A 17,830-nucleotide genomic window follows, 5' to 3' on the forward strand; every position below is an offset into this window, starting at 1 on the left:
TCAGAAATTGCCCTCTAAAATGATATGAAAAACTTTCCTTCGAGCCGGAGTTGAACCAGCAACCTAAGGATTTCTGTACCAATTTCCTCTACAGTCCTCCGCTCTACCAGCTGAGCTATCGAAGGATTGTGCTTTAGAGGATTTCTGATGTCATGTGCACTACATCTGACTGAGTGAAAACACAAACAAAATTGAATTATCCATAAAACAGAAAAATTGCTTGTCTAGATAAAGAGATCCACATTTTTATTTCTGGTCTACTTGCTCATCAAAAGTTGTAAAAATTGTCATATTTAATAATTGGTAATACATCATTAAAAGTTTGATTTTTATTTGTTCATTTTGAATTAATTAGCTTCAGAAATAGTTGGGAAAACAGCTTCCTTAGATTTTCCAACTGCAGACGCCTTTACGTCAAGATTAAAAATGCTGGAAAATTTTCAACCTCTTCTGCTTTCTCCAATTTAGCTTGACTTTTTTAATTGATGAAAATTCCAGAAATTGTGGTGACAAATTGTCAAACTTTTGCCCAGTGAGACAAAAATGGATTTCTAGTCAATGGTCCACGCTGCCACCACTATTTTTCACAGTACTCTGTTTTTATAATGCATCTTCTATGGGTTCAGATCCATGGGATTTCAGAAGTAATATTGTATTTCAGTTCCCATCCGTGGTCTCTTAAACCTGTCCTTTGTATGCTGATTAAGGAAAGCGGAGAAATTCTGGGCACAGAAGCAGACATTATTGGTTTATAAGCATTTGCGTAGTCTAGTTTCATTCAGAACATCCCTACTGCACCATTAAAAAGTTGTGAACTCTCCCTGGAAACCCATTGATCCACAAGTTCAAGAGTTCTTTTTTTTTACATGAAGGATGTGTTACATATAAAATAGGGTTGTCCCACTCGAAATTTGGAAGATGGATGTTGAAATATGGGGTCAGACCAGTTCTGTCCTAATTTTGGATACAGAAATGTTGGGAGGTATATAAATCCTGTGGATTTGACCACATCCCATTTCCATAACCAAAGCACAGTTTCTCCTGGATTTTGTTGCTGAGATCAACAGAGCATTAAACAAGTGGTACTGTTGCTGCCATTCAAAAAAACGTCAACTTCCCATACCGGGAGTCGAACCCGGGCCGCCTGGGTGAAAACCAGGAATCCTAACTGCTAGACCATATGGGACTTTTCCGTTGAGTGTTTCAGCATAGCAGCAGAACAAATATATCATGCTTTGCTGTAATGTATCTTAACTCTCTGTGTATTTCATATTTAACCAGGTGGTGACATGGAGTGGGTTTGGCATGGCCTAAGATGACACTAATTTCATCATCACGCTCCAGACCACTCAGTGATCAGTGAGGTGGGCAATGTTTGATGATGTGATTTGCATCATCACGGCACGTCCCTGACCACTTGCAGATTTGTAAATGCCAATCCAGCAGGATAGGTAACAATGCAATAAATCCATGTGTGATGTCTGGAGGCCACTTTCCAAGAAGTGGAAAAGGTTCTCATTTCCATTTTAATGAGTTGCAAAGAGCTATGGAAAGTATCCCCAGTAACAGAACTCGTGTCTCTATCACCTGCCTCTGCACTGTACTTCAACAGAGCACAGAAACTATAATTGCCCTTCTAGAGGCTCAGCAGCATGCAGGATGATTAACAGGCAGCAGAAATGAAAACAAGTTACAGTTTCTCTGACTATTAAAGATAAACAGCATGAGTCATGCATATTTCTGGGTATTTAATATGTCAGAAATTGCCCTCTAAAATGATATGAAAAACTTTCCTTCGAGCCGGAGTTGAACCAGCGACCTAAGGATTTCTGTATCAATTTTCTCTACAGTCCTCCACTCTACCAGCTGAGTTATCGAAGGATTGTGCTTTTGAGGATATCTGATGTCATGTGCACTACATCTGACTGAGTGAAAACACAAACAGAATTGAAATATCCATAAAACAGAAAAAATGCTTGTCTAGATAAAGAGATCCACATTTTTATTTCTGGTCTACTTGCTCATCAAAAGTTGTAAAAATTGTCATATTTAATAATTGATAATACATCATTAAAAGTTTGATTTTTATTTGTTCATTTTGAATTAATTAGCTTCAGAAATAGTTGGGAAAACAGCTTCCTTAGATTTTCCAACTGCAGACGCCTTTACGTCAAGATTAAAAATGCTGGAAAATGTTCAACCTCTTCTGCGTTCTCCAATTTAGCTTGACTTTTTTAATTGATGAAAATTCCAGAAATTGTGGTGACAAATTGTCAAACTTTTGCCCAGTGAGACAAAAATGGATTTCTAGTCAATGGTCCACGCTGCCACCACTATTTCTCACAGTACTCTCTGTTTTTACTATGCATCTTCTATGGGTTCAGATCCATGGGATGTCAGAAGTAATATTGTATTTCAGTTCCCATCCGTGGTGTCTTAAACCTGTCCTTTGTATGCTGATTAAGGAAAGCGGAGAAATTCTGGGCACAGAAGCAGACATTATTGGTTTGTAAGCATTGGCGTAGTCTAGTTTCATTCAGAACATCCCTACTGCACCATTAAAAAGTTGTGAACTCTCCCTGGAAACCCATTGATCCACAAGTTCAAGAGTTCTTTTTTTTCACATGAAGGATGTGTTACATATAAAATAGGGTTGTCCCACTCGAAATTTGGAAGATGGATGTTGAAATATGGGGTCAGACCAGTTCTGTCCTAATTTTGGATACAGAAATGTTGGGAGGTATATAAATACTGTGGATTTGACCACATCCCATTTCCATAACCAAAGCACAGTTTCTCCTGGATTTTGTTGCTGAGATCAACAGAGCATTAAACAAGTGGTACTGTTGCTGCCATTCAAAAAAGCTTCAACTTCCCATACTGTTAGTCGAACCTGGGCCACCTGGGTGAAAACCAGGAATCCTAACTGCTAGACCATATGGGACTTTTCCGTTGAGTGTTTCAGCATAGCAGCAGAACAAATATATCATGCTTTGCTGTAATGTATCTTAACTCTCTGTGTATTTCATATTTAACCAGGTGGTGACATGGAGTGGGTTTGGCATGGCCTAAGATGACACTAATTTCATCATCACGCTCCAGACCACTCAGTGATCAGTGAGGTGGGCAATATTTGATGATGTGATTTGCATCATCACGGCACGTCCCTGACCACTTGCAGATTTGTAAATGCCAATCCAGCAGGATAGGTAACAATGCAATAAATCCATGTGTGATGTCTGTAGGCCACTTTCCAAGAAGTGGAAAAGGTTCTCATTTCCATTTTAATGAGTTGCAAAGAGCTATGGAAAGTATCCCCAGTAACAGAACTCGTGTCTCTATCACCTGCCTCTGCACTGTACTTCAACAGAGCACAGAAACCATAATTGCCCTACTAGAGGCTCAGCAGCATGCAGGATGATTAACAGGCAGCAGAAATGAAAACAAGTTACAGTTTCTCTGACTATTAAAGATAAACAGCATGAGTCATGCATATTTCTGGGTATTTAATATGTCTGAAATTGCCCTCTAAAATGATATGAAAAACTTTCCTTCGAGCCGGAGTTGAACCAGCGACCTAAGGATTTCTGTACCAATTTCCTCTACAGTCCTCCGCTCTACCAGCTGAGCTATCGAAGGATTGTGCTTTAGAGGTTTTCTGATGTCATGTGCACTACATCTGACTGAGTGAAAACACAAACAGAATTGAATTATCCATAAAACAGAAAAATTGCTTGTCTAGATAAAGAGATCCACATTTTTATTTCTGGTCTACTTGCTCATCAAAAGTTGTAAAAATTGTCATATTTAATAATTGGTAATACATCATTAAAAGTTTGATTTTTATTTGTTCATTTTGAATTAATTAGCTTCAGAAATAGTTGGGAAAACAGCTTCCTTAGATTTTCCAACTGCAGACGCCTTTACGTCAAGATTAAACATGCTGGAAAATTTTCAACCTCTTCTGCGTTCTCCAATTTAGCTTGACTTTTTTAATTGATGAAAATTCCAGAAATTGTGGTGACAAATTGTCAAACTTTTGCCCAGTGAGACAAAAATGGATTTCTAGTCAATGGTCCACGCTGCCACCACTATTTCTCACAGTACTCTCTGTTTTTACAATGCATCTTCTATGGGTTCAGATCCATGGGATTTCAGAAGTAATATTGTATTTCAGTTCCCATCCGTGGTCTCTTAAACCTGTCCTTTGTATGCTGATTAAGGAAAGCGGAGAAATTCTGGGCACAGAAGCAGACATTATTGGTTTGTAAGCATTTGCGTAGTCTAGTTTCATTCAGAACATCCCTACTGCATCATTAAAAAGTTGGGAACCTTCCCTGGAAACCCATTGATCCACAAGTTCAAGAGTCCTTTTTTTTCACATGAAATATGTGTTACATATAAATTAGAGTTATCCCACTCGAAATTTAGAATATGGATGTTGAAATATGGGGTCAGACCAGTTGTGTCCTAATTTTGGATACAGAAATGTTGGGAGGTATATAAATCCTGTGAATTTGACCACATCCCATTTCCATAAGCAAAGCACAGTTTCTCCTGGATTTTGTTGCTGAGATCAACAGAGCAGACAATAAACAAGTGGTACTGTTGCTGCCATTCAAAAAAGCTTCAACTTCCCATATCGGGAGTCGAACGCAGGCCACCTGGGTAAAAACCAGGAATCCTACCCACTAGACCATATGGGAGTTTTCCGTTGCCTGTTTCAACATAGCAGCAGAACAAATATATCATGCTTTGCTGTAATGTATCTTAACTCTCTGTGTATTTCATATTTAACCAGGTGGTGACATGGAGTGGGTTTGGCATGGCCTATGATGACACTAATTTCATCATCACTCTCCAGACTACTCAGTGATCAGTGAGGTGGGCAATGTTTGATGATGTGATTTGCATCATCACGGCACGTCCCTGACTACTTGCAGATTTGTAAATGCCAATCCAGCAGGATAGGTAACAATGCAATAAATCCATGTGTGATGTCTGGAGGCCACTTTCCAAGTAGTGGATAAGGTTCTCATTTCCATTTTAATGAGTTGCAAAGAGCTATGGAAACTATCCCCAGTACCAGAACTCGTGTCTCTATCACCTGCCTCTGCACTGTACTTTAACAGAGCACTGAAACCATAATTGCCCTACTAGGGGCTCAGCAGCATGCAGGATGATTAACAGGCAGCAGAAATGAATACAAGTTACAGTTTCTCTGACTATTAAAGATAAACAGCATTGAGTCATGCATATTTCTGGTTAATTAATATGTCAGAAATTACCCTCTAAAATTATATGAAAAACTTTCCTTCGAGCCGGAGTTGAACCAACATCCCTACTGCACCATTAAAAAGTTGTGAACTTTCCCTGGAAACCCATTGATCCACAAGTTCAAGAGTTCTTTTTTTTCACATGAAGGATGTGATACATATAAAATAGGGTTGTCCCACTTGAAATTTGTAAGATGGATGTTGAAATATGGGGTCAGAGCAGTTCTGTCCTTATTTTGGATACAGAAATGTTGGGAGGTATATAAATCCTGTGGATTTGACCACATCCCATTTCCATAACCAAAGCACAGCTTCTCCTGGATTTTGTTGCTGAGATCAGCAGAGCGGGCATTAAACAAGTGGTACTGTTGCTGCCATTCAAAAAAGCTTCAACTTCCCATACCGGGAGTTGAAACTGGGCCGCCTAGGTGAAAACCAGGAATCCTAACCGCTAGACCATATGGGACTTTTCCATTGGCTGTTTCAGCATAGCAGCAGAACAAATATAACATGCTTTGCTGTAATGTATCTTAACTCTCTGTGTATTTCATATTTAACCAGGTGGTGACATGGAGTGGGTTTGGCATGGCCTATGATGACACTAATTTCATCATCATGCTCCAGACCACTCAGTGATCAGTGAGGTGGGCAATGTTTGATGATGTGATTTGCATCTACACGGCACGTCCCTGACCACTTGCAGATTTGTAAATGCCAATCCAGCAGGATAGGTAACAATGCAATAAATCCATGTGTGATGTCTGGAGGCCAATTTCCAAGTAGTGGATAAGGTTCTCATTTCCATTTTAATGAGTTGCAAAGAGCTATGGAAACTATCCCCAGTACCAGAACTCGTGTCTCTATCACCTGCCTCTGCACTGTACTTTAACAGAGCACTGAAACCATAATTGCCCTACTAGGGGCTCAGCAGCATGCAGGATGATTAACAGGCAGCAGAAATGAATACAAGTTACAGTTTCTCTGACTATTAAAGATAAACAGCATTGAGTCATGCATATTTCTGGTTAATTAATATGTCAGAAATTACCCTCTAAAATTATATGAAAAACTTTCCTTCGAGCCGGAGTTGAACCAACATCCCTACTGCACCATTAAAAAGTTGTGAACTTTCCCTGGAAACCCATTGATCCACAAGTTCAAGAGTTCTTTTTTTTCACATGAAGGATGTGATACATATAAAATAGGGTTGTCCCACTTGAAATTTGTAAGATGGATGTTGAAATATGGGGTCAGAGCAGTTCTGTCCTTATTTTGGATACAGAAATGTTGGGAGTTATATAAATCCTGTGGATTTGACCACATCCCATTTCCATAACCAAAGCACAGTTTCTCCTGGATTTTGTTGCTGAGATCAACAGAGCGGGCATTAAACAAGTGGTACTGTTGCTGCCATTCAAAAAAGCTTCAACTTCCCATACCGGGAGTTGAAACTGGGCCGCCTGGGTGAAAACCAGGAATCCTAACCGCTAGACCATATGGGACTTTTCCATTGACTGTTTCAGCATAGCAGCAGAACAAATATAACATGCTTTGCTGTAATGTATCTTAACTCTCTGTGTATTTCATATTTAACCAGGTGGTGACATGGAGTGGGTTTGGCATGGCCTATGATGACACTAATTTCATCATCATGCTCCAGACCACTCAGTGATCAGTGAGGTGGGCAATGTTTGATGATGTGATTTGCATCATCACGGCACGTCCCTGACCACTTGCAGATTTGTAAATGCCAATCCAGCAGGATAGGTAACAATGCAATAAATCCATGTGTGATGTCTGGAGGCCACTTTCCAAGAAGTGGAAAAGGTTCTCATTTCCATTTTAATGAGTTGCAAAGAGCTATGGAAAGTATTCCCAGTAACAAAACTCGTGTCTCTATCACCTGCCTCTGCACTATACTTCAACAGAGCACAGAAACCATAATTGCCCTACTAGAGGCTCAGCAGCATGCAGGATGATTAACAGGCAGCAGAAATGAAAACAAGTTACAGTTTCTCTGACTATTAAAGATAAACAGCATTGAGTCATGCATATTTCTAGGTATTTAATATGTCAGAAATTGCCCTCTAAAATTATATGAAAACTTTCCTTCGAGCTGGAGTTGAAGCAGTGACCTAAGGATTTCTGTACCAATTTCCTCTACAGTCCTCCACTCTACCAGCTGAGCTATCAAAGGATTGTGCTTTAGAGGACTTCTGATGTCATGTGCACTACATCTGACTGAGTGAAAACACAAACAGAATTGAATTATCCTTAAAACAGAAAAATTGCTTGTCTAGAAAAAGAGATCCACATTTTTATTTCTGGTCTACTTGCTCATCAAAAGTTGTAAAAATTGTCATGTTTAATAATTGGTTATACATCATTAAAAGTTTGATTTTTATTTGTTCATTTTGAATTAATTAGCTTCAGAAATAGTTGGGAAAACAGCTTTCTTAGATTTTCCAACTGCAGACGCCTTTACGTCAAGATTAAAAATGCTGGAAAATTTTCAACCTCTTCTGCATTCTCCAATTTAGCTTGACTTTTTTAATTGATGAAAATTCCAGAAATTGTGGTGACAAATTGTCAAACTTTTGCCCAGTGAGACAAAAATGGATTTCTAGTCAATGGTCCACGCTGCCACCACTATTTCTCACAGTACTCTCTGTTTTTACATTGCATCTTCTATGTGTTCAGATCCATGGGATTTCAGAAGTAATATTGTATTTCAGTTCACATCCGTAGTCTCTTAAACCTGTCTTTTATATGCTGATTAAAGAAAGAGGATAAATTCTGGGCACAGAAGCAGACATTATTGGTTTGTAAGCATTTGCGTAGTCTAGTTTTATTGAGAACATCCCTACTGCACCATTAAAAAGTTGTGAACTCTCCCTGGAAACCCATTGATCCACAAGTTCAAGAGTTCTTTTTTTTCACATGAAGGATGTGTTACATATAAAATAGGGTTGTCCCACTCGAAATTTGGAAGATGGATGTTGAAATATGGGGTCAGACCAGTTCTGTCCTAATTTTGGATACAGAAATGTTGGGAGGTATATAAATCCTGTGGATTTGACCACATCCCATTTCCATAACCAAAGCACAGTTTCTCCTGGTTTTTGTTGCTGAGATCAACAGAGCAGGCATTAAACAAGTGGTACTGTTGCTGCCATTCAAAAAAGCTTCAACTTCCCATACCGGGAGTCGAACCCGGGCCGCCTGGGTGAAAACCAGGAATCATAACCGCTGGACCATATGGGACTTTTCCGTTGAGTGTTTCAGCATAGCAGCAGAACAAATATATCATGCTTTGCTGTAATGTATCTTAACTCTCTGTGTATTTCATATTTAACCAGGTGGTGACATGGAGTGGGTTTGGCATGGCCTATGATGACACTAATGTCATCATCACACTCCAGATTACTCAGTGATCAGTGAGGTGGGCAATGTTTGATGATGTGATTTGCATCATCACGGCATGTCCCTGACCACTTGCAGATTTGTAAATGCCAATCCAGCAGGATAGGTAACAATGCAATAAATCCATGTGTGATGTCTGGAGGCCACTTTCCAAGAAGTGGAAAAGGTTCTCATTTCCATTTTAATGAGTTGCAAAGAGCTATGGAAAGTATTCCCAGTAACAAAACTCGTGTCTCTATCACCTGCCTCTGCACTATACTTCAACAGAGCACAGAAACCATAATTGCCCTACTAGAGGCTCAGCAGCATGCAGGATGATTAACAGGCAGCAGAAATGAAAACAAGTTACAGTTTCTCTGACTATTAAAGATAAACAGCATTGAGTCATGCATATTTCTGGGTATTTAATATGTCAGAAATTGCCCTCTAAAATAATATGAAAACTTTCCTTCGAGCTGGAGTTGAAGCAGCGACCTAAGGATTTCTGTACCAATTACCTCTACAGTCCTCCACTCTACCAGCTGAGCTATCGAAGGATTGTGCTTTAGAGGACTTCTGATGTCATGTGCACTACATCTGACTGAGTGAAAACACAAACAGAATTGAATTATCCTTAAAACAGAAAAATTGCTTGTCTAGATAAAGAGATCCACATTTTTATTTCTGGTCTACTTGCTCATCAAAAGTTGTAAAAATTGTCATGTTTAATAATTGGTAATACATCATTAAAAGTTTGATTTTTATTTGTTCATTTTGAATTAATTAGCTTCAGAAATAGTTGGGAAAACAGCTTCCTTAGATTTTCCAACTGCAGACGCCTTTACGTCAAGATTAAAAATGCTGGAAAATTTTCAACCTCTTCTGCATTCTCCAATTTAGCTTGACTTTTTTAATTGATGAAAATTCCAGAAATTGTGGTGACAAATTGTCAAACTTTTGCCCAGTGAGACAAAAATGGATTTCTAGTCAATGGTCCACGCTGCCACCACTATTTCTCACAGTACTCTCTGTTTTTACATTGCATCTTCTATGTGTTCAGATCCATGGGATTTCAGAAGTAATATTGTATTTCAGTTCACATCCGTAGTCTCTTAAACCTGTCTTTTATATGCTGATTAAGGAAAGAGGATAAATTCTGGGCACAGAAGCAGACATTATTGGTTTGTAAGCATTTGCGTAGTCTAGTTTTATTGAGAACATCCCTACTGCACCATTAAAAAGTTGTGAACTCTCCCTGGAAACCCATTGATCCACAAGTTCAAGAGTTCTTTTTTTTCACATGAAGGATATGTTACATATAAAATAGGGTTGTCCCACTCGAAATTTGGAAGATGGATGTTGAAATATGGGGTCAGACCAGTTCTGTCCTAATTTTGGATACAGAAATGTTGGGAGGTATATAAATCCTGTGGATTTGACCACATCCCATTTCCATAACCAAAGCACAGTTTCTCCTGGTTTTTGTTGCTGAGATCAACAGAGCAGGCATTAAACAAGTGGTACTGTTGCTGCCATTCAAAAAAGCTTCAACTTCCCATACCGGGAGTCGAACCCGGGCTGCCTGGGTGAAAACCAGGAATCCTAACCGCTAGACCATATGGGACTTTTCCGTTGAGTGTTTCAGCATAGCAGCAGAACAAATATATCATGCTTTGCTGTAATGTATCTTAACTCTCTGTGTATTTCATATTTAACCAGGTGGTGACATGGAGTGGGTTTGGCATGGCCTATGATGACACTAATGTCATCATCACACTCCAGATTACTCAGTGATCAGTGAGGTGGGCAATGTTTGATGATGTGATTTGCATCATCACGGCATGTCCCTGACCACTTGCAGATTTGTAAATGCCAATCCAGCAGGATAGGTAACAATGCAATAAATCCATGTGTGATGTCTGGAGGCCACTTTCCAAGAAGTGGAAAAGGTTCTCATTTCCATTTTAATGAGTTGCAAAGAGCTATGGAAAGTATTCCCAGTAACAAAACTCGTGTCTCTATCACCTGCCTCTGCACTATACTTCAACAGAGCACAGAAACCATAATTGCCCTACTAGAGGCTCAGCAGCATGCAGGATGATTAACAGGCAGCAGAAATGAAAACAAGTTACAGTTTCTCTGACTATTAAAGATAAACAGCATTGAGTCATGCATATTTCTGGGTATTTAATATGTCAGAAATTGCCCTCTAAAATAATATGAAAACTTTCCTTTGAGCTGGAGTTGAAGCAGCGACCTAAGGATTTCTGTACCAATTTCCTCTACAGTCCTCCACTCTACCAGCTGAGCTATCGAAGGATTGTGCTTTAGAGGACTTCTGATGTCATGTGCACTACATCTGACTGAGTGAAAACACAAACAGAATTGAATTATCCTTAAAACAGAAAAATTGCTTGTCTAGATAAAGAGATCCACATTTTTATTTCTGGTCTACTTGCTCATCAAAAGTTATAAAAATTGTCATGTTTAATAATTGGTAATACATCATTAAAAGTTTGATTTTTATTTGTTCATTTTGAATTAATTAGCTTCAGAAATAGTTGGGAAAACAGCTTCCTTAGATTTTCCAACTGCAGACGCCTTTACGTCAAGATTAAAAATGCTGGAAAATTTTCAACCTCTTCTGCGTTCTCCAATTTAGCTTGACTTTTTTAATTGATGAAAATTCCAAAAATTGTGGTGACAAATTGTCAAACTTTTGCCCAGTGAGACAAAAATGGATTTCTAGTCAATGGTCTACGCTGCCACCACTATTTCTCACAGTACTCTCTGTTTTTACAATCATCTTCTATGGGTTCAGATCCATGGGATTTCAGAAGTAATATTGTATTTCAGTTCACATCCGTGGTCTCTTAAACCTGTCCTTTGTATGCTGATTAAGGAAAGCGGAGAAATTCTGGGCACAGAAGCAGACATTATTGGTTTGTAAGCATTTGCGTAGTCTAGTTTCATTCAGAACATCCCTACTGCACCATTAAAAAGTTGTGAACTCTCCCTGGAAACCCATTGATCCACAAGTTCAAGAGTTCTTTTTTTTCACATGAAGGATGTGTTACATATAAAATAGGGTTGTCCCACTCGAAATTTGTAAGATGGATGTTGAAATATGGGGTCAGACCAGTTCTGTCCTAATTTTGGATACAGAAATGTTGGGAGGTATATAAATCCTGTGGATTTGACCACATCCCATTTCCATAACCAAAGCACAGTTTCTCCTGGATTTTGTTGCTGAGATCAACAGAGCAGGCATTAAACAAGTGGTACTGTTGCTGCCATTCAAAAAAGCTTAAACTTCCCATACCGGGAGTCGAAACTGGGCTGCCTGGGTGAAAACCAGGAATCCTAACCGCTAGACCATATGGGACTTTTCCATTGACTGTTTCAGCATAGCAGCAGAACAAATATAACATGCTTTGCTGTAATGTATCGTAACTCTCTGTGTATTTAATATTTAACCAGGTGGTGACATGGAGTGGGTTTGGCATGGCCTATGATGACACTAATTTCATCATCATGCTCCAGACCACTCAGTGATCAGTGAGGTGGGCAATGTTTGATGATGTGATTTGCATCATCACGGCACGTCCCTGACCACTTGCAGATTTGTAAATGCCAATCCAGCAGGATAGGTAACAATGCAATAAATCCATGTGTGATGTCTGGAGGCCACTTTCCAAGAAGTGGAAAAGGTTCTCATTTCCATTTTAATGAGTTGCAAAGAGCTATGGAAAGTATCCCCAGTAACAGAACTCGTGTCTCTATCACCTGCCTCTGCACTGTACTTCAACAGAGCACAGAAACCATAATTGCCCTACTAGAGGCTCAGCAGCTTGCAGGATGATTAACAGGCAGCAGAAATGAAAACAAGTTACAGTTTCTCTGACTATTAAAGATAAACAGCATGAGTCATGCATATTTCTGGGTAATTAATATGTCAGAAATTGCCCTCTAAAATGATATGAAAAACTTTCCTTCAAGCCAGAGTTAAACCAGCAACCTAAGGATTTCTGTACCAATTTCCTCTACAGTCCTTCACTCTACCAGCTGAGCTATCGAAGGATTGTGCTTTAGAGGACTTCTGATGTCATGTGCACTACATCTGACTGAGTGAAAACACAAACAGAATTGAATTATCCTTAAAACAGAAAAATTGCTTGTCTAGATAAAGAGATCCACATTTTTATTTCTGGTCTACTTGCTCATCAAAAGTTGTAAAAATTGTCATATTTAATAATTGGTAATACATCCTTAAAAGTTTGATTTTTATTTGTTCATTTTGAATTAATTAGCTTCAGAAATAGTTGGAAAAACAGTTCCTTAGATTTTCCAACTGCAGACGCCTTTACGTCAAGATTAAAAATGCTGGAAAATTTTCAACCTCTTCTGCGTTCTCCAATTTAGCTTGACATTTTTAATTGATGAAAATTCAAGAAATTGTGGTGACAAATTGTCAAATATTTTGCCCAGTGAGACAAAAATGGATTTCTAGTCAATGGTCCACGCTGTCACCACTATTTCTCACAGTACTATCTGTTTTTACAATGCATCTTCTATGGGTTCAGATCCATGGGATTTCAGAAGTAATATTGTATTTCAGTTCACATCCGTGTTCTATTAAACCTGGCCTTTGTATGCTGATTAAGAAAAGCGGAGAAATTCTGGGCACAGAAGCAGACATTATTGGTTTGTAAGCATTTGCGTAGTCTAGTTTCATTCAGAACATCCCTACTGCACCATTAAAAAGTTGTGAACTCTCCCTGGAAACCCATTGATCCACAAGTTCAAGAGTTCTTTTTTTTCACATGAAGGATGTGATACATATAAAATAGGGTTGTCCCACTCGAAATTTGGAAGATGGATGTTGAAATATGGGGTCAGACCAGTTCTGTCCTAATTTTGGATACAGAAATGTTGGGAGGTATATAAATCCCGTGGATTTGACCACATCCCATTTCCATAACCAAAGCACAGTTTCTCCTGGATTTTGTTGCTGAGATCAACAGAGCAGGCCTTAAACAAGTGGTACTGTTCCTGCCATTCAAAAAAGATTCAACTTCCCATACCGGGAGTCGAACCCGGGCCACCTGGGTGAAAACCAGAAATCCTAACCGCTAGACCCTGTATCAACATAGCAGCAGAACAAATATATAATGCTTTGCTGCAATGTATCTTAACTCTCTGTGTATTTCATATTTAACCAGGTGGTTACATGGAGTGGGTTTGGCATGGCCTATGATGACACTAATTTCATCATCATGCTCCAGACCACTCAGTGATCAGTGCGGTGGGCAATGTTTGATGATGTGATTTGCATCATCAAGGCACGTTCCTGACCACTTGCAGATTTGTAAATGCCAATCCAGCAGGATAGGTAACAATGCAATAAATCCATGTGTGATGTCTGGAGGCCACTTTCCAAGAAGTGGAAAAGGTTCTCATTTCCATTTTAATGAGTTGCAAAGAGCTATGGAAAGTATCCCCAGTAACAGAACTCGTGTCTCTATCACCTGCCTCTGCACTGTACTTCAACAGAGCACAGAAACCATAATTGCCCTACTAGAGGCTCAGCAGCTTGCAGGATGATTAACAGGCAGCAGAAATGAAAACAAGTTACAGTTTCTCTAACTATTAAAGATAAACAGCATGAGTCATGCATATTTCTGGGTAATTAATATGTCAGAAATTGCCCTCTAAAATGATATGAAAAACTTTCCTTCAAGCCAGAGTTAAACCAGCGACCTAAGGATTTCTGTACCAATTTCCTCTACAGTCCTCCACTCTACCAGCTGAGCTATCGAAGGATTGTGCTTTAGAGGACTTCTGATGTCATGTGCACTACATCTGACTGAGTGAAAACACAAACAGAATTGAATTATCCTTAAAACAGAAAAATTGCTTGTCTAGATAAAGAGATCCACATTTTTATTTCTGGTCTACTTGCTCATCAAAAGTTGTAAAAATTGTCATATTTAATAATTGGTAATACATCCTTAAAAGTTTGATTTTTATTTGTTCATTTTGAATTAATTAGCTTCAGAAATAGTTAGAAAAACAGTTCCTTAGATTTTCCAACTGCAGACGCCTTTACGTCAAGATTAAAAATGCTGGAAATTTTTCAACCTCTTCTGCCTTCTCCAATTTAGCTTGACTTTTTTAATTGATGAAAATTCCAGAAATTGTGGTGACAAATTGTCAATCTTTTGCCCAGTGAGACAAAAATGGATTTCTAGTCAATGGTCCACGCTCGAAATTTGGAAGATGGATGTTGAAATATGGGGTCAGACCAGTTCTGTCCTAATTTTGGATACAGAAATGTTGGGAGGTATATAAATCCTGTGGATTTGACCACATCCCATTTCCATAACCAAAGCACAGTTTCTCCTGGATTTTGTTGCTGAGATCAACAGAGCATTAAACAAGTGGTACTGTTGCTGCCATTCAAAAAAGCTTCAACTTCCCATACCGGGAGTCGAACCCGGGCCGCCTGGGTGAAAACTCCCGGTATGAAATACTCTATATAAAAAGTTTGATTTTTATTTGTTCATTTTGAATTAATTAGCCTCAGAAATAGATGGAAAAACAGTTCCTTAGATTTTCCAACTGCAGACGCCTTTACGTCAAGATTAAAAATGCTGGAAAATTTTCAACCTCTTCTGCGTTCTCCAATTTAGCTTGACATTTTTAATTGATGAAAATTCCAGAAATTGTGGTGACAAATTGTCAAACATTTTGCCCAGTGAGACAAAAAAGGATTTCTAGTCAATGGTCCACGCTGTCACCACTATTTCTCACAGTACTCTCTGTTTTTACAATGCATCTTCTATGGGTTCAGATCCATGGGATTTCAGAAGTAATATTGTATTTCAGTTCACATCCATGGTCTCCTAAACCTGTCCTTTGTATGCTGATTAAGAAAAGCGGAGAAATTCTGGGCACAGAAGCAGACATTATTGGTTTGTAAGCATTTGCGTAGTCTAGTTTCATTCAGAACATCCCTACTGCACCATTAAAAAGTTGTGAACTCTCCCTGGAAACCCATTGATCCACAAGTTCAAGAGTTCTTTTTTTTCACATGAAGGATGTGTTACATATAAAATAGGGTTGTCCAACTCGAAATTTGGAAGATGGATGTTGAAATATGGGGTCAGACCAGTTCTGTCCTAATTTTGGATACAGAAATGTTGGGAGGTATATAAATCCTGTGGATTTGACCACATCCAATTTCTCGAAATTTGGAAGATGGATGTTGAAATATGGGGTCAGACCAGTTCTGTCCTAATTTTGGATACAGAAATGTTTGGAGGTATATAAATCCTGTGGATTTGACCACATCCCATTTAAATAACCAAAGCACAGTTTCTCCTGGATTTTGTTGCTGAGATCAACAGAGCAGGCCTTAAGCAAGTGGTACTGTTCCTGCCATTCAAAAAAGATTCAACTTCCCATACTGGGAGTTGAACCCAGGCCACCTGGGTGAAAACCAGGAATCCTAACTGCTAGACCATATGGGACTTTTCCCTTGCCTGCTTCAACATAGCAGCAGAACAAATATATCATGCTTTGCTGTAATGTATCTTAACTCTCTGTGTATTTCATATTTAACCGGGTGGTGACATGGAGTGGGTTTGGCATGGCCTAAGATGACACTAATTTAATCATCACGCTCCAGACCACTCAGTGATCAGTGAGGTGGGCAATGTTTGATGATGTGATTTGCATCATCAAGGCACGTCCTTGACCACTTGCAGATTTGTAAATGCCAATCCAGCAGGATAGGTAACAATGCAATAAATCCATGTGTGATGTCTGGAGGCCACTTTCCAAGAAGTGGAAAAGGTTCTCATTTCCATTTTAATGAGTTGCAAAGAGCTATGGAAAGTATCCCCAGTAACAGAACTCGTGTCTCTATCACCTGCCTCTGCACTGTACTTCAACAGAGCACAGAAACCATAATTGCCCTACTAGAGGCTCAGCAGCTTGCAGGATGATTAACAAGCAGCAGAAATGAAAACAAGTTACAGTTTCTCTGACTATTAAAGATAAACAACATGAGAAATGCAAATTTCTGGGTAATTAATATGTCAGAAATTGCCCTCTAAAATGATATGAAAAACTTTCCTTCGAGCCAGAGTTAAACCAGCGACCTAAGGATTTCTGTACCAATTTCCTCTACAGTCCTCCGCTCTACCAGATGAGCTATCGAAGGATTGTGCTTTAGAGAACTTCTGATGTCATGTGCACTACATCTGACTGAGTGAAAACACAAACAGAATTGAATTATCCTTAAAACAGAAAAATTGCTTGTCTAGATAAAGAGATCCACATTTTTATTTCTGGTCTACTTGCTCATCAAAAGTTGTAAAAATTGTCATGTTTAATAATTGGTAATACATCATTAAAAGTTTGTTTTTTTTGTTCATTTTGAATTAATTAGCTTCAGAAATAGTTGGGAAAACAGCTTCCTTAGATTTTACAACTGCAGACGCCTTTACGTCAAGATTAAAAATGCTGGAAAATTTTCAACCTCTTCTGCGTTCTCCAATTTAGCTTGACTTTTTTAATTGATGAAAATTCCAGAAATTGTGGTGACAAATTGTCAAACTTTTGCCCAGTGAGACAAAAATGGATTTCTAGTCAATGGTCCACGCTGCCACCACTATTTCTCACAGTACTCTCTGTTTTTACAATGCATCTTCTATGGGTTCAGATCCATGGGATTTCAGAAGTAATATTGTATTTCAGTTCCCATCCGTGGTCTCTTAAACCTGTCCTTTGTATGCTGATTAAGGAAAGCGGAGAAATTCTGGGCACAGAAGCAGACATTATTGGTTTATAAGCATTTGCGTAGTCTAGATTCATTCAGAACATCCCTACTGCACCATTAAAAAGTTGTGAACTCTCCCTGGAAACCCATTGATCCACAAGTTCAAGAGTTCTTTTTTTTCACATGAAGGATATAAAATAGGGTTGTCCCACTCGAAATTGAGAAAGATGTTGAAATATGGGGTCAGACCAGTTCTGTCCTAATTTTGGATACAGAAATGTTGGGAGGTATATAAATCCCGTGGATTTGACCACATCCCATTTCCATAACCAAAGCACAAATTCTCCTGTATTTTGTTGCTGAGATC

The 17,830-nt window shown here is 38.8% G+C and overlaps 7 non-coding genes across 7 annotated transcripts; all 7 read right to left on the minus strand.

The window, feature by feature from the left end:
* Window positions 1-35: 35 nt before the first annotated feature.
* On the minus strand, window positions 36-125 carry TRNAY-GUA (transfer RNA tyrosine (anticodon GUA)). The gene is given in 2 exon segments: window positions 36-71; window positions 89-125. It is a non-coding gene; the product is annotated as a tRNA-Tyr (tRNA).
* Window positions 126-1,114: 989 nt separating this feature from the next.
* On the minus strand, window positions 1,115-1,186 carry TRNAE-UUC (transfer RNA glutamic acid (anticodon UUC)). Its single transcript has one exon. It is a non-coding gene; the product is annotated as a tRNA-Glu (tRNA).
* A 605-nt stretch (window positions 1,187-1,791) lies between these two features.
* On the minus strand, window positions 1,792-1,881 carry TRNAY-GUA (transfer RNA tyrosine (anticodon GUA)). Its single transcript is given in 2 exon segments — window positions 1,792-1,827; window positions 1,845-1,881. It is a non-coding gene; the product is annotated as a tRNA-Tyr (tRNA).
* Window positions 1,882-3,549: 1,668 nt separating this feature from the next.
* Window positions 3,550-3,639, minus strand: TRNAY-GUA (transfer RNA tyrosine (anticodon GUA)). Its single transcript is given in 2 exon segments — window positions 3,550-3,585; window positions 3,603-3,639. It is a non-coding gene; the product is annotated as a tRNA-Tyr (tRNA).
* A 4,829-nt stretch (window positions 3,640-8,468) lies between these two features.
* On the minus strand, window positions 8,469-8,540 carry TRNAE-UUC (transfer RNA glutamic acid (anticodon UUC)). The gene has a single exon. It is a non-coding gene; the product is annotated as a tRNA-Glu (tRNA).
* Window positions 8,541-10,230: 1,690 nt separating this feature from the next.
* On the minus strand, window positions 10,231-10,302 carry TRNAE-UUC (transfer RNA glutamic acid (anticodon UUC)). Its single transcript has one exon. It is a non-coding gene; the product is annotated as a tRNA-Glu (tRNA).
* Window positions 10,303-16,138: 5,836 nt separating this feature from the next.
* On the minus strand, window positions 16,139-16,210 carry TRNAE-UUC (transfer RNA glutamic acid (anticodon UUC)). Its single transcript has one exon. It is a non-coding gene; the product is annotated as a tRNA-Glu (tRNA).
* Between the last annotated feature and the right edge of the window lie 1,620 nt (window positions 16,211-17,830).

The sequence above is a fragment of the Mixophyes fleayi genome, chromosome 3 (assembly GCF_038048845.1).
Source record: "Mixophyes fleayi isolate aMixFle1 chromosome 3, aMixFle1.hap1, whole genome shotgun sequence".
Lineage (NCBI taxonomy): Eukaryota > Metazoa > Chordata > Amphibia > Anura > Limnodynastidae > Mixophyes > Mixophyes fleayi.